The following is a 12349-nucleotide window of genomic DNA, read 5'->3' as shown; positions in this document are numbered from 1 at the left end:
TCAAAAGTACACTGATAGAGCGCGTTAAGATGAGCAGATGTTTTTCACTGCAATTAGATGAGTCTGTAGTCGATTTGGCCAATTTGCTCGTTTACGTTAGATACGAGTTTGAGGGCATGTCCCATGAAGACTTTCTGTTCTGTAAACCGCTACCAACAGGAACTACAGGAGAGCACATATTTCAGCTTCTGAATGAATTTATCTAAGAGAATGGCCTCGACTGGATAAAATGCATCTGAGTTTGTACAGACGGGGCTAGAGCAATGACAAGCCGACACAGCGGTGTAGTTGCACGAATTAGATAGGTTGCTCCAGAAATTAATGGACGCATTACAACATCCACCGCGAGACCTTTGCCGTCAAGAAAATGCCTGACGATTTAATATCCGTTAGACTCTGTTGTGAATTGTATCAAGGCTCGAAAAATTAATTCACATCTGCTTTGCTCAACTAAACAGGCTCACCCCTCTCACTGAAATGGTGCTTTTTTATTAGTTGTTGTTAATGTTTTTTTTCTGTAAAACACTTTGAGAAGCCACCTTTAAAGGCACTATATCAAATAAAGTTTATTATTATAATATTTATTATATGTCTGTGTGAGTGTGTGTGCACGCGCGCTCATGTTGGTCATTGAGAATTTCTGGGGTTCCTATGAGATGATGACTTGTAGGTGGTACTTGGATGCTTTGGTTGGATTAGGGGTGGTACTTGGTCCAAAAAGTTTGAGAACCACTGCTATATACTATACTAATAAAAGTTACTAATAGCTAGTAGACACAGATTTCATAATAAACCTTAATAAAGCAATCACAGTGTGTTATGTTATTTACCTGCTGATGAAGAAAAATAAAGAGAATGTCTGTAATAATACCTATACCCATTCAACCATTTTCTAACTGCAGGTTACAGTGGAGCTAGAGCCTATTCCAGGTGCAAGGTGGGATACACCCTGGATGGGATGCCAGACCATCTAGGGGCACATACAGACATGCACACACTCATACCTGGGCCAGTCTTCCCAGAAGCCAATTAACCTACCAGTATGTCTTTGGACTGTAAGGGGATACCAGAGACCCTGTAGGACTCCCATGTGAACACGTTGAGAACAAACAAACTCCACACATAGCACCCAAGGTCTGGAATTGAATGCAAGGCAGCAATACTAACCACAATGCATAAAACATACATATGAGAAAATAAAGCATTCTTTGCATTTATTTAAGCTAAACAATAAATCAATAAGAAATGCATTCATTTACTTAGCCATCCACTTGCTCACAAATATTATAATAACCATACAACAAAATGAGCATCCTTTATTATGGTAAATCAATACTCAATGCACTCACTCAATTTCAACTAGATTTTTTTAAAACTAGCTACAACAAGGCAGAAGCTATTTAAGTGATCAGTTGCACTGTGGTGAAACTTGTGCACTCAGGAAATTTTTGAATGCATTTTTTACATATGGCAAAACTGTGCTGGGGCAGAGGATAACTGTGTGGGGTCATCACAGATTAGAAATACCCTTTATGGTTCTTCTCCTTTTAACCCCTTTGATAATGACCTGCAAACATTTCAGTATGTTGCATAAAAAGAAAAAAACTAAGCCTGATTCTGGCATAATGACAACTCAGCTGTTTCCAAAATTCAGCACATCCAAATGTAGAGAAAACATTTAAGGCAAATTCCCACTTTATATCTATAATTTTTTTTTATTATCTGGTCACATAATGTGACTATTTTCTCCATACCCAGACTCCCTTGATGACATTCTGACCTTCAATATACAGGATAAAACAAATTTAAAGCTCTTTGCATGATGCTCAAGCAGATTAATGTTTGTTTGTTTTTTCCATTATGATGTTCAATGGATGCCAGTGACCTTATTATTCTCTTTAATTTTGTTTTCCCAAATAGAGATAGGTACCTTGAAGTCCAGTCACCTCGCAAGCCTCCCCACAAAGGCAGAGAATTGCACAGGAATGGCCTAGGCATGTTTTACTGCAGCTCTCTCTGTACTTCTATAATGATAATTTTAAATTCAGCTAATGATAATTTCACAAAATTAAATTGTCTTCATCACGTCGGAACCCATTATTGCTTTACACACAGCAGTGATGCAAAGGAAATAAGATGGCTGTTTCATGGAATTCCAATGACTTTCAGGTCTTTTATCCTATCGCCCAGAGAGCTGGTTCACTGAAGCAACTTATACGAATAGGTTTTATTTACCTCAAATCTGTTCCGAGGCAAGGAATATGAGAGAAATATTAGTTCTGAACTATCATTTAAGTTATAAATTAAACATTAGTTAAATGTCTTTCAGAAACCTGCATAAGATTTAAAAAAATAAATAATTCCTTTCTTTCTGATGCTGAGAAAAATGCACACCTTAATTCCATTAGATTAAAATTACTCTAATGCCTTATTTTCTGGTCTTTGATTAAATTTAATATCCGGACTGCAGCTTGTGCAGAACACAACAACTACAAAACTAAATAAAAAACATAGATCAGGGCTGGCATCATTACACTGGCTGCCAGTGCAATGGAGAATTCATTTGTCCTTATCTCACACCTATTTTTAAATCATAGTGTATAAATTATGGTTCTTTTTATATAAACATGTTTTCTGTAAAGCTCTTTGAAAAGAAAAAAAGTTTACAGCAACTAACAAAAGTATTCCAAAATAAACACCTCCTGAAGTCCTGGAATGAGTCTCTAGCCATGTTTTTCAACCAGTGTTTTTTAGCACTGTGGTGTACCATCAGATATTAATGAATGTGCCACAGAATTTTCATAAAGTCACCTATGTGAAATGTAAAAATGTTAATGTATCTGTTTCACACATTGGACTTCCACATGAAGACAAAGGAACTTTCAATGTAAATCTGGGATAAGGTTATTGAAAAGCACCAATCACTGAAAGGGTATAAGAAAATTCCTACGGTATTACAAATCCCCAAAGCACAGTAAAGTCCAATATAAACTATTTTAGAAAATAATGGCACAACTGTGAAACTGTGAAAAACGGTGTCCTCAAAAACAGTATCCATGTGAGAAATGCACAAGCACTAGTCAGGGAGGCCACCAATGACCCAAAACACATAGCCAAAGTCACACTGGAGTGTCTTAAAAAGAAAAAAGTCAATGTTCTGGTGTGACCCAGTCAAAGACCAGATGTCAATCCAATCAAGAACCTGTAGCAAGAGTTGAAAATTGCTGTCCACCAACTTTTCCTATCCAACCTGAGGGAGGTCAAGCAATTTTGTAAAGAAAAATGGGCAAAAATTGCAGTGTTCAAATGAACAGAGCTGGTAGAAACTTATCCAAGAACACTATAAAGGACACTATAAAGCCTATTCAGTTACTTCAGAGGCACTTTGCAATTAATGGGCTAATCACTGTACAGATGTTTTAAAGGAAAACCACTTAATAAAAGCATCATTCACCACCATGCTATCCCACATTATAAATGATTTAAAAATTAAACTGGAATACATGACATGTTGTAGATGTATAACAAGGGTAACCATCTTAATATGACAAAAATGCTAACTACTTTATTAACAGGACACTTCTGTAGAATGTAGAGCAAATTGTTATAATTGCTACTTATTTATTTCTTTACTTGCAAGATGCGGTTATAGCCCCATGATAAATATAAAAGATAGAACCGTACGTCTGCCACACAGCAGCTCCGAGACCCTTCAGAGAGTGACTGACCAGCTCAGTCTGTGCTTCTTGAAGAATTCCCTGTGAATATCCCTAATTTTGGAGAAACTGACCATCCGATCCATACTACTGTGTTTTATTTAGGAGAGCAACAATTACTTTAAAATAAACTGTTTTGCAAAAACTGTAACAGCAAGCAGACAGTTATTTGGTATGGGCCTTGCTATGTTGGTGTTTGATAAAACAAATGTAAAAAGCCAAAGCAGAGACTTTCAATAGTCAGTGGGAGAGACACATAGGTTGGCTGTGTTTGATGCAACCCCATGAATACAACTACTACCTTATATCCAAGAGAGAGGAATAAGTCAACTTTTTGCAGTACTTCACACAGTCACTAGGGTACACAGATTAAAAGAGTGATATACAGTGGTCAAACAACATAACAGATCGACAGATTACACAGGGAATGTTCTGCATCATTGTCACTCATTTAAAGAGAGTGTTTAAAAGCTGCTTTTCCTGTTCTCTGTCCTAAATGAAGTACACTACAGAGAGTGAAACAGCCCATAGGTGGAATCTATCTGTACCCATTAGGAGTTTGTGTACTTGGACCACAGCTTTTAACACAACCTACTGAAACTAAGATTTTTTGTCGTTCTTCTTTGAGAATTGAATAATAAAAACAATGCTTGAGTATTACAGATGAGTGCATTTGTTTGAACATAACTTTCTTGGACTTCAGTTCTGCCTTCTGTATGCTTTTTTTTTGCTTCTCCATGTCTCCACAAGAACAATCATCAAGCCAAAGAGGCAATGTAGCTCCCACGATGGGACACAACAGACAATCATTGACATTGTTAAAAAGATCTGTAAAGTTACAGCTACTTTGAAGATGAAGTAACAACAGATCACCTTACATAAAGCATGTAGGTTCAAATTGGGGAACATTTGAATGCAAACAATTTATTCAGCTTTTCTTTAATTCAACACATGCTGATGTTTATTCATCACCCTGCAACTCACAACTGGCAAAGCACTGAAGCTAAGCATGTGTGAGCCTGGTCAATACCTGGATGGGAGATCTCCTAGGAAAAATTAAGGTTGCTGCTGGAAGAGGTGTTAGTGAGGCCAGTAGGGGGTGCTCACCCAGTGGTTTATGTGGGTCCTAATGCTCCAGTATAGTGACGGGGACACTATACTGTAAAAAAATACTTCATTACTCTGCTCTCCTCCCCACTAATAACTGATGTGTGGCGAGTGTTCTAGCACACTATGGCTGCCGTCGCATCATCGAGGTGGGGCTGCACACTGGTGGTGGTGGAGGGGAGTCCCCATTACCTGTAAAGTGCTTTGTGTGGAGTGTGCAGAAAGGTGCTAGATTAGTGTAAGCAATTATTACTATTATTATTAGTTTCCAGTCTTTGACAGTCTTGCTGTGTATCAGAAATCATAGCAGCATACAAATGCCTTTAAATCCCCAGCTGTTACTGATAATTTAAATAGCACTTAACAGGGGCAAACCATCCTCAGAAAGCAGAGCAGACCAAATGGTTTCACACTTCAGAAAGAATCTAAAGCTGTGCCTGCTTGTACACTTTATCTCAGTGTTACAGCACCAAGCCATAAAAGCAGCTATATCCATTTTCATCTGTGGGTTTACTGACGCTTATCACTTTGTCATTAACCAAGGTTTTCTTCAATTGACAAAAATAATCAATAGATTTATGTTGGGTGACATTTATTTCAATATAAGTAGTCTACAGTAATCATTTAAGAACTTGAAAAAGCAGCAGGCTCCTCTAGCCCGTGCAGTAGTTAATAGGTAATTGATCCAATGCTTTCAGCCAGTCAGTTCTTAAAATAAGCCAGTGTACTGTTTTCTTTGACGTGGCTTATTCCACCCTCCCACAACACTTTGGGTAAATAAGCATCTTCTTTTCTGAGTTTTAACTTGTTGCACTTCCACAGTTTCACTTGTGACCTATAGTTCATGTTTCACTTTTCAAATGTGAAGAAGCCCATTGATCTGACTTTATCAATGCCTTTAACTTGACTCAGGCCATCTTGCAATCTTCACTGTTCAAGACTAAAAAAAAGTTCAGTTCATTCAGCCTGTCAGTGTAAAATAATGTCTTAATCACCCGAATTGATCAATTTGTTCTTCTCTCAGTTTATTCTAGAACAGCAAAATATTTTCTATTATTTGGTGACCGTATTATACACAATAAACCAAATTTATAGCCTGGTTGTAGTAACAAGATATACCGGGTATATTTCACCGCACAGTTCGATAGGAGAAACGCAAAATAAAGGATAAAATTCATCAGGTCAAAGCAATTCGTAGGTGAGTTAAGATTGTCACCAACTGCATCCCGTAGCATGGTGCCTTTCCCTCCCCTTACATGGAAATCCGGTTAAAGGTGTACAGGTGAGAAAGGTTTCCCTCTTTTATGCACAGAGCATGGAACCAGGGAAGAGATCAAAAACTTGAAACAGCAGATTTGGATTTGGAAACAACGCAATCCGAGAAGAAGAAAAACATTTAAAAAAAACATCTTAAAACGATAACTTGTCGAGATTATGTTTTACTGAAAAACGTTTTCCTTGGGTTTTGACTAAAGAATCCACATGACCATAGGCTATAGTAACCGTTATCGCTGCAAATCCACTGTACTGTAGTAAAAGTTTACAAAAGGCAATGTGCGTTTACTGAACGATAATATGAATACAGCCTTATAATGCAAGTTATACAGTTCATAGAATAACTTCCCCTTAATTAACTAGTTCTTCAGTCTGAATTAGGTCTTTTCTCCGTAGCTAGGTGTTCACAGAGTGAGCAACGAAGTATTTTAAATAAAGTAAATCCACATTTCTAATACCTTCCATCTCTCGGGAATTAAAACTACCTGAAAGACCACCTCACTAGCTTCGTTTAATAGTTTACCTGGGAGCAATAAAGCAGTAATATAGTCCAAACTCCTTCATGTTCGCTTAAAAGTATAGGACAAATGTTTACGTAGTTCTGTGTGATTTTCCAAATTACGTTTATCATTACACTAAAGTATTGTGGTATCCACCGGTACTACGTCCGTAAAAACATTTAGTATCGTTGTATATAACGGCAATTCATATTTAGCCAAACTACACGTCTAAGGACTATCATGATATGCTGACTATACTAAACATAACCGATCCTTCAGTTAATGTATATATTTAGTTAGGAATTGACTCAAGGCAAAGTATAAATTTATTTTTTAGGGGGGAAAATCCGCTTTATTTTATACACGGTTTTTATTTTATTTTTCAGACTTTAGTCTTTAAGCAAAACAGACTCGGGGAAGAATATTTGTAACCAAACAGATTGGTGGATTTTGTGTTATTACTGTATGCAGTAAACTATTTATGAGAGTTACTACCTAAAATATACAAACTGGCTTCGGTGATCTGGAGTGTTTTTATGTATATATGTGCCTTTTTAGGAAAACTGGTTTTTGAGGTAAAACTGAAGTTTTATAATTGGATTAATCAGTCTTCTTATGTTAATATGGTTTAACAGAATAAACTGATCAAATTAAAATATTTAGTTTTAAAGCTTACGAAAAAAGATAAAACCCTAGTATAATTACACCGTTTGTTAAAACCATACAATTCTTGAGCGTAGTCTACTGTTCTTTCAATCGCTCCATTTTTAAATGACTGGTTGGTGCCTCAGGGCCCGACGAGTTACTCGTCAACTCGATAAGGACGAGTTAGGCGGCTTGTGCACAGAACTGGAACAACCTTACGAGTCTTGATGATTCTCTTTTTACAGCAGGAATGACTCGGATAGGGTGCCTTTCCAGGGGGTTCGTAGCATGGATGGGACAGTAATATGACCCGGCATAGCCACATCGGCTAAAACATTACATTTTAGTGATGTGAAATTACATTTCACAGGAAAGAAGCAACGATTGTAATAAGTAATATATATATATTTTTTTAAAATATCGCATTATCCACAATTTGTCATGCGTTTTAATTCTAACAGAGCTGCCATTTAAAAAAAACATTAATTTATCGTTAAATAAGAGATACTGATCTCCCTGGTACTAAATTATACGGAAACGGTTCTCTCACTGGCGCCGGACTTACCTGCATTAAGCACTACGCCCATTCACCCTGACGGAACCCCTTGTCCTTATCCGCCACATAATGCATGGTGAACAGCATACGAACATGAAGACTCTGTATTACACCTGAGGTTAGAACCTCAGCCCAGAGGGAAAACACAAGGAAGTGCTGCCATCACCTGCCCAGGACGACGTGTTCAGGTGATCTGCAGTACCGTAACACACACCGCCTTACCTCGGAGCAGTCGGATAGCGTTGATCAAAGTTTCTCTGCTATCGTTTCGTCAAGCATAGCATCCAAATGGATGAATTTGTCGAATATGTCCCCCCCGCCAACTATCACTTATTTTACGCTAGTAATATTTGCCGTAGGATCCGCTGGAGCTTAATCAAAGTTGAAAAGGCCTTCTCCCCCGCCAATCCCTCCCCTCTGTCTCGGTTAGCTGGATACTAAAGACAGGAACTTTGTACAAATTCCGCCCAAACCGCAAGAAGGGAACTCTTTTAACACACCCGTTGAAGTGCAGGCCGCCTTCCCCCGGGTCTTAGAGCTCACCTCCAGCAGTGGAAGTTTTTTATCTTTCTTTTCAGTTGTATTGAAAGTTAATTACACTCATAAAAGTGCTTAGTTTGAGAACTCATTTTGATTAAAATGTGTTACAATGTTTTTACTTGTTTTGTATTACAACAAAATGGAACATGTTTGGAAGGAGGTTAATACTTTTGAAAGGCATAATTATTGTCCCTGCTGTATTGTTGGGTTAAATAAAGTCTAACCAGCTTTAACAACGTGACTGAGCAGCATGCTCCAGACTCCCACAAACATTTGTGTAAGGAAGTGCCTTCTATTCTCAGATGCACTTCCCACTAATTTCCAATCAGTTTGTTTCACTGTTGATTCTGAAGAGATGTGCGAAGCTCGCTCTGTCAGTGCCTTTGAGGATTCTGAATCCTTGAATCAGGTCCCCTAGTAGCTGATCAAGACTAAAAAGATTGTGTTGTTTTATCCTGTCAGTATAGCATATTTATTGGAGCCTAGCTGCTGTTCTGTAGACTGCATTATTATTATTATTATTATTATTATTATTATTTTATTACCTTTTTTGTTTGTGGTGATCAACATTGAACACAGTTTTCTAAAATAGGTCTTTATGTCAATATGAACATCTGTCTTTTTCTTAAGTAACGTCTTCAAAAATGTTTTATATTTATATTTTGTTTTCACTGCTTGCGTGCAATACTCGGCACTGGTCTACATTACATATCATCTGCTGGGTGTTTACCCGTTGCTGAATTTTATCTAAAATATTATACATTTCTTAAGTAACAGTTTCTACAGTGTTAGGTAATCATTCCATTATTACCATGTGCAAACTTGATTAGTTTACTTAATATTAGAATCTAAATTGTTGATATAAGTTAGGAAGATCAAAGTTCTTAGTGTACAGTACCTTTGATTTTCTAAATATCTGATTTTATCCTATCCTAATCTCTGTTTCCATTATAGGATTTGCTTGTTGATAAAATTCTACAAGCAACAGCCATAATTTTAGGCAATAACTAGATTTATATATACAGTACATATATTTTTTAAAGCATTGACTATCTCCTAGAATTGACATGTAGGTGATTCCCACGTTTAGCTCTAATTATCTTTATAACATTAATAGCAGTAGGTCTATAATTATTTGGTTCTGTTCTGTAACAGTTTAAGTCAAAATGGGTATTATCATTGACTTTAGTGACTGCTGGAAGAGTTTTGCTAGTGTTCTGTGAATATGTGAATAGCATCTCTTGTTTTTTTTTAAGGACCGAGTGGTCTAGAATACCATCAGACCTTGGAGATTTGTTATTTCTTAAGTGTGTTTACTACTTGAGACTTTAACATTATCTTTTGCTGTTGTTGTAATGAAAAATCTTTTTTATTATTTATTTTAGCTAACATTGTATCATTCTTTTCAATCTCTCATCCTGCAATAACATTATGAGGTTGCAATTATTTAATTTCTTTTTAATTGGATTCTGTCTTATTTTTTATCCATTTAAAGAGTGCTTTCTTTTTCTTCATGTTTTTAAAATTGTTTTATTAAACTATTTGGGTCACAGCTTTCTATCCTTTGATTTACTTCTCGGGATGAATCTGTTCTGTGCTTCAGAAGGAATATCTTTAAACTGCTGTATCCATTCCCTACCCATCCTAACTCATTTTACTTCCTTTAAACTACACAATAATGCTGTAAAGAAATCAAGCTGTATCTAACCTACATAGGCAATAACCTACTGTACATAGTAGTTCAGGTGAGTAACTGCATCAGCATGCATAGGCTGCAAAGGAACAAGTAATAGGTTTATTCCATGCTGAAAAAAAGAAGAAAGAAAACACAACGTTTCGGCCGTGGAGCCCTCTTCAGGCGCAAGTGCATACTGACTCAGCTCTTAGCTGCAGTCTTGAGATTTTGTCAAAACATTATTTAAAGCTCAAACAAATGCGATCTGGGAACTTTGGGAACCCCACTGTAACTGCTGAGGCCAGAAGTGCATACTGAGTCAGGTCTAAGCAGCAGTGTTGAGATCTTGTTAAAATGTCGTTTTCAAATCAAACAAATGTGTTTTGGCAACCTTGGGCAACCCACTATAAATGCTGTGACCAGAAGTGCATACTGACTCAGCTCTTAGCACCAGTGTTGAGGTTCTGTCAAAACTTCATTTTCATCTCAAACAAATTTGTTTTAGCAACCTTGGGCAAGCAACTGTAACTGCTGTGGCCAGAAGTGCATACTAAACCAACTCTTAGCAGCAGTGTTGAGATTTAGTCAAAACGTCGTTTTCATTCAAACACGTTGTGGCAACCTTGGGCATCCCGCTGTAACTGCTGTTGCCAGAAGTGCATACTTACTCAGCTCTTAGCAGCAGTGTTGAGATTTTGTCAAAACATCGTGTAGGCATCCTCTCACGAGGCACCAGTAAATGTAGGGGTTTGTGCATTTACTTGGACAAATATTAATTGTAGCAGTAAGTCACAAAATGTTTCTTTTGATGGTATTAGAATCCAACCTTGCGGGATAACTCAAACAACGCACATACACGGGTACTAATACACGAAAATACATTTATTAATACATAAAATGTGCATAAAAACATACCAGATCTCGTGAGGGTTAGCAGAATACAACAGGTATATATTCAATCACGAAGAGTTACAAATACCAAGAGGGACATACGTTCAGTATATCATTCATTTAGACCGTTTCGTAAATGAACTTGGACTACAACTTCTACACTAGATACTCAAAAGCAAATACATCACTCTTAGGAATTAAATTGATATCAACTCTGGTTGAGGTAACAATTGAATTCTTGAGCGGTAATGCAGAATGTTGAATACTCATCCAATCTCTGGGGATTCAGATCTCCTGCAGACACAAAGAAGCGTTTGTGCACAGGACAAAAGTGACTGCGGGTCCCAGCAGGTCAGGAATGAAGCACTAGTCCTGAATACTTAGATTCAGATTGGGTTCACGAGGGCTAACCTCGGGTGGATCCTTTGGTTACGCGCTGGCAACCTCCGTTCTCGACTCTTAGAACAAAGGAAAGTTCTGGCACTCGGACACACTGGCCGTTCCATGGTGGTCTGGGGATGTTTAGGAGGAGCCCTGAGGCTGAATTTCCAGCAGGCGCGCTGCGAGAATGTCCTGCTCCTGGGAACTGTTCTACAGGCACTCTGTGTTGTCTGTTTTACCTGGAGGAAATGCAGGTCTTTCATTGGTTGAAAGTTTAATGGGCATCAGAGTCCCACGTGGGGTTAACCTGCCCTACCAGTTCCTGATTGGCTGATGATGAGTAACCATGCACTCTGACCTTAGGGTTGTAAACCAACTTTGAATAACACTTTCCCTTGGAATCTCAGACTTTAAGGCGCCAGAGATGACCATTTACTAAGGGTGCTGGAGAATCTCAGCATTGGGGAGTTGTTCCTTATCAGGACACTCTATCAGCTAGAAAAACACCTTAATTGTGAACCAAATGGAATGGCCTCTCTGAGATGAAGGCACCACTGAGATGAAGGAGAGAGGGACTGGCAAGAGAGCAGAAAACTTAATTCCTGTACTTTAATAAGCCTTGCCGCTACATATCCCCCCTTTTTGAAGGTCACGAGGTCCTGAGTTGTTGTCTTCAAACCAAAACAGGGTTAAGTGATGTCCCTTGTAATTAGAACATTAACCTTAAATGTCCACATTACTCCTCGAGAATTCATACAGGAACCAGCATTGGGAACAAACATGATGAATAACATCTGGAGTATGTATAAACAAGGTAGGAGACATCATCTTAGTCTAGGAATTACACATCAGGAAGTTCACTGTCAGTATCTGATACCTCTGTATTAGGCAGATATTTTGGAAGAAGTCACTTCCTTTCTTTTGAGATGCTACCTTTGACTCATTCATGCTACCTGGAGTACATCTTGATGTAAGAGTACAACATCCAGAGTACCCTGTCAGTCATTATCCACCCACTGGTTCCTGTTCCCAGCCCCCCTGATGAACCACAACACCTGTGTTG

General features: G+C 37.9%; 1 protein-coding gene across 1 annotated transcript in view; it reads right to left on the bottom strand.

The window, feature by feature from the left end:
- LOC148817386 (transmembrane protein 51-like) overlaps positions 1-8238 on the bottom strand; it is a 41728-nt gene extending 33490 nt beyond the window's left edge. Inside the window, exon 1 of the mRNA XM_088938473.1 lies at positions 8022-8238. The gene's annotated coding sequence lies outside the window, so the exon portion shown is untranslated. The remainder of the gene's footprint in view (positions 1-8021) is intronic.
- Positions 8239-12349: the final 4111 nt, after the last annotated feature.

Source organism: Atractosteus spatula, chromosome 20 (genome assembly GCF_055471065.1).
Source record: "Atractosteus spatula isolate fAtrSpa1 chromosome 20, fAtrSpa1.hap1, whole genome shotgun sequence".
Lineage (NCBI taxonomy): Eukaryota > Metazoa > Chordata > Actinopteri > Semionotiformes > Lepisosteidae > Atractosteus > Atractosteus spatula.
Note: the sequence above shows the minus strand (reverse complement) of the source record. Positions and strands in the feature narration are given on the sequence as shown.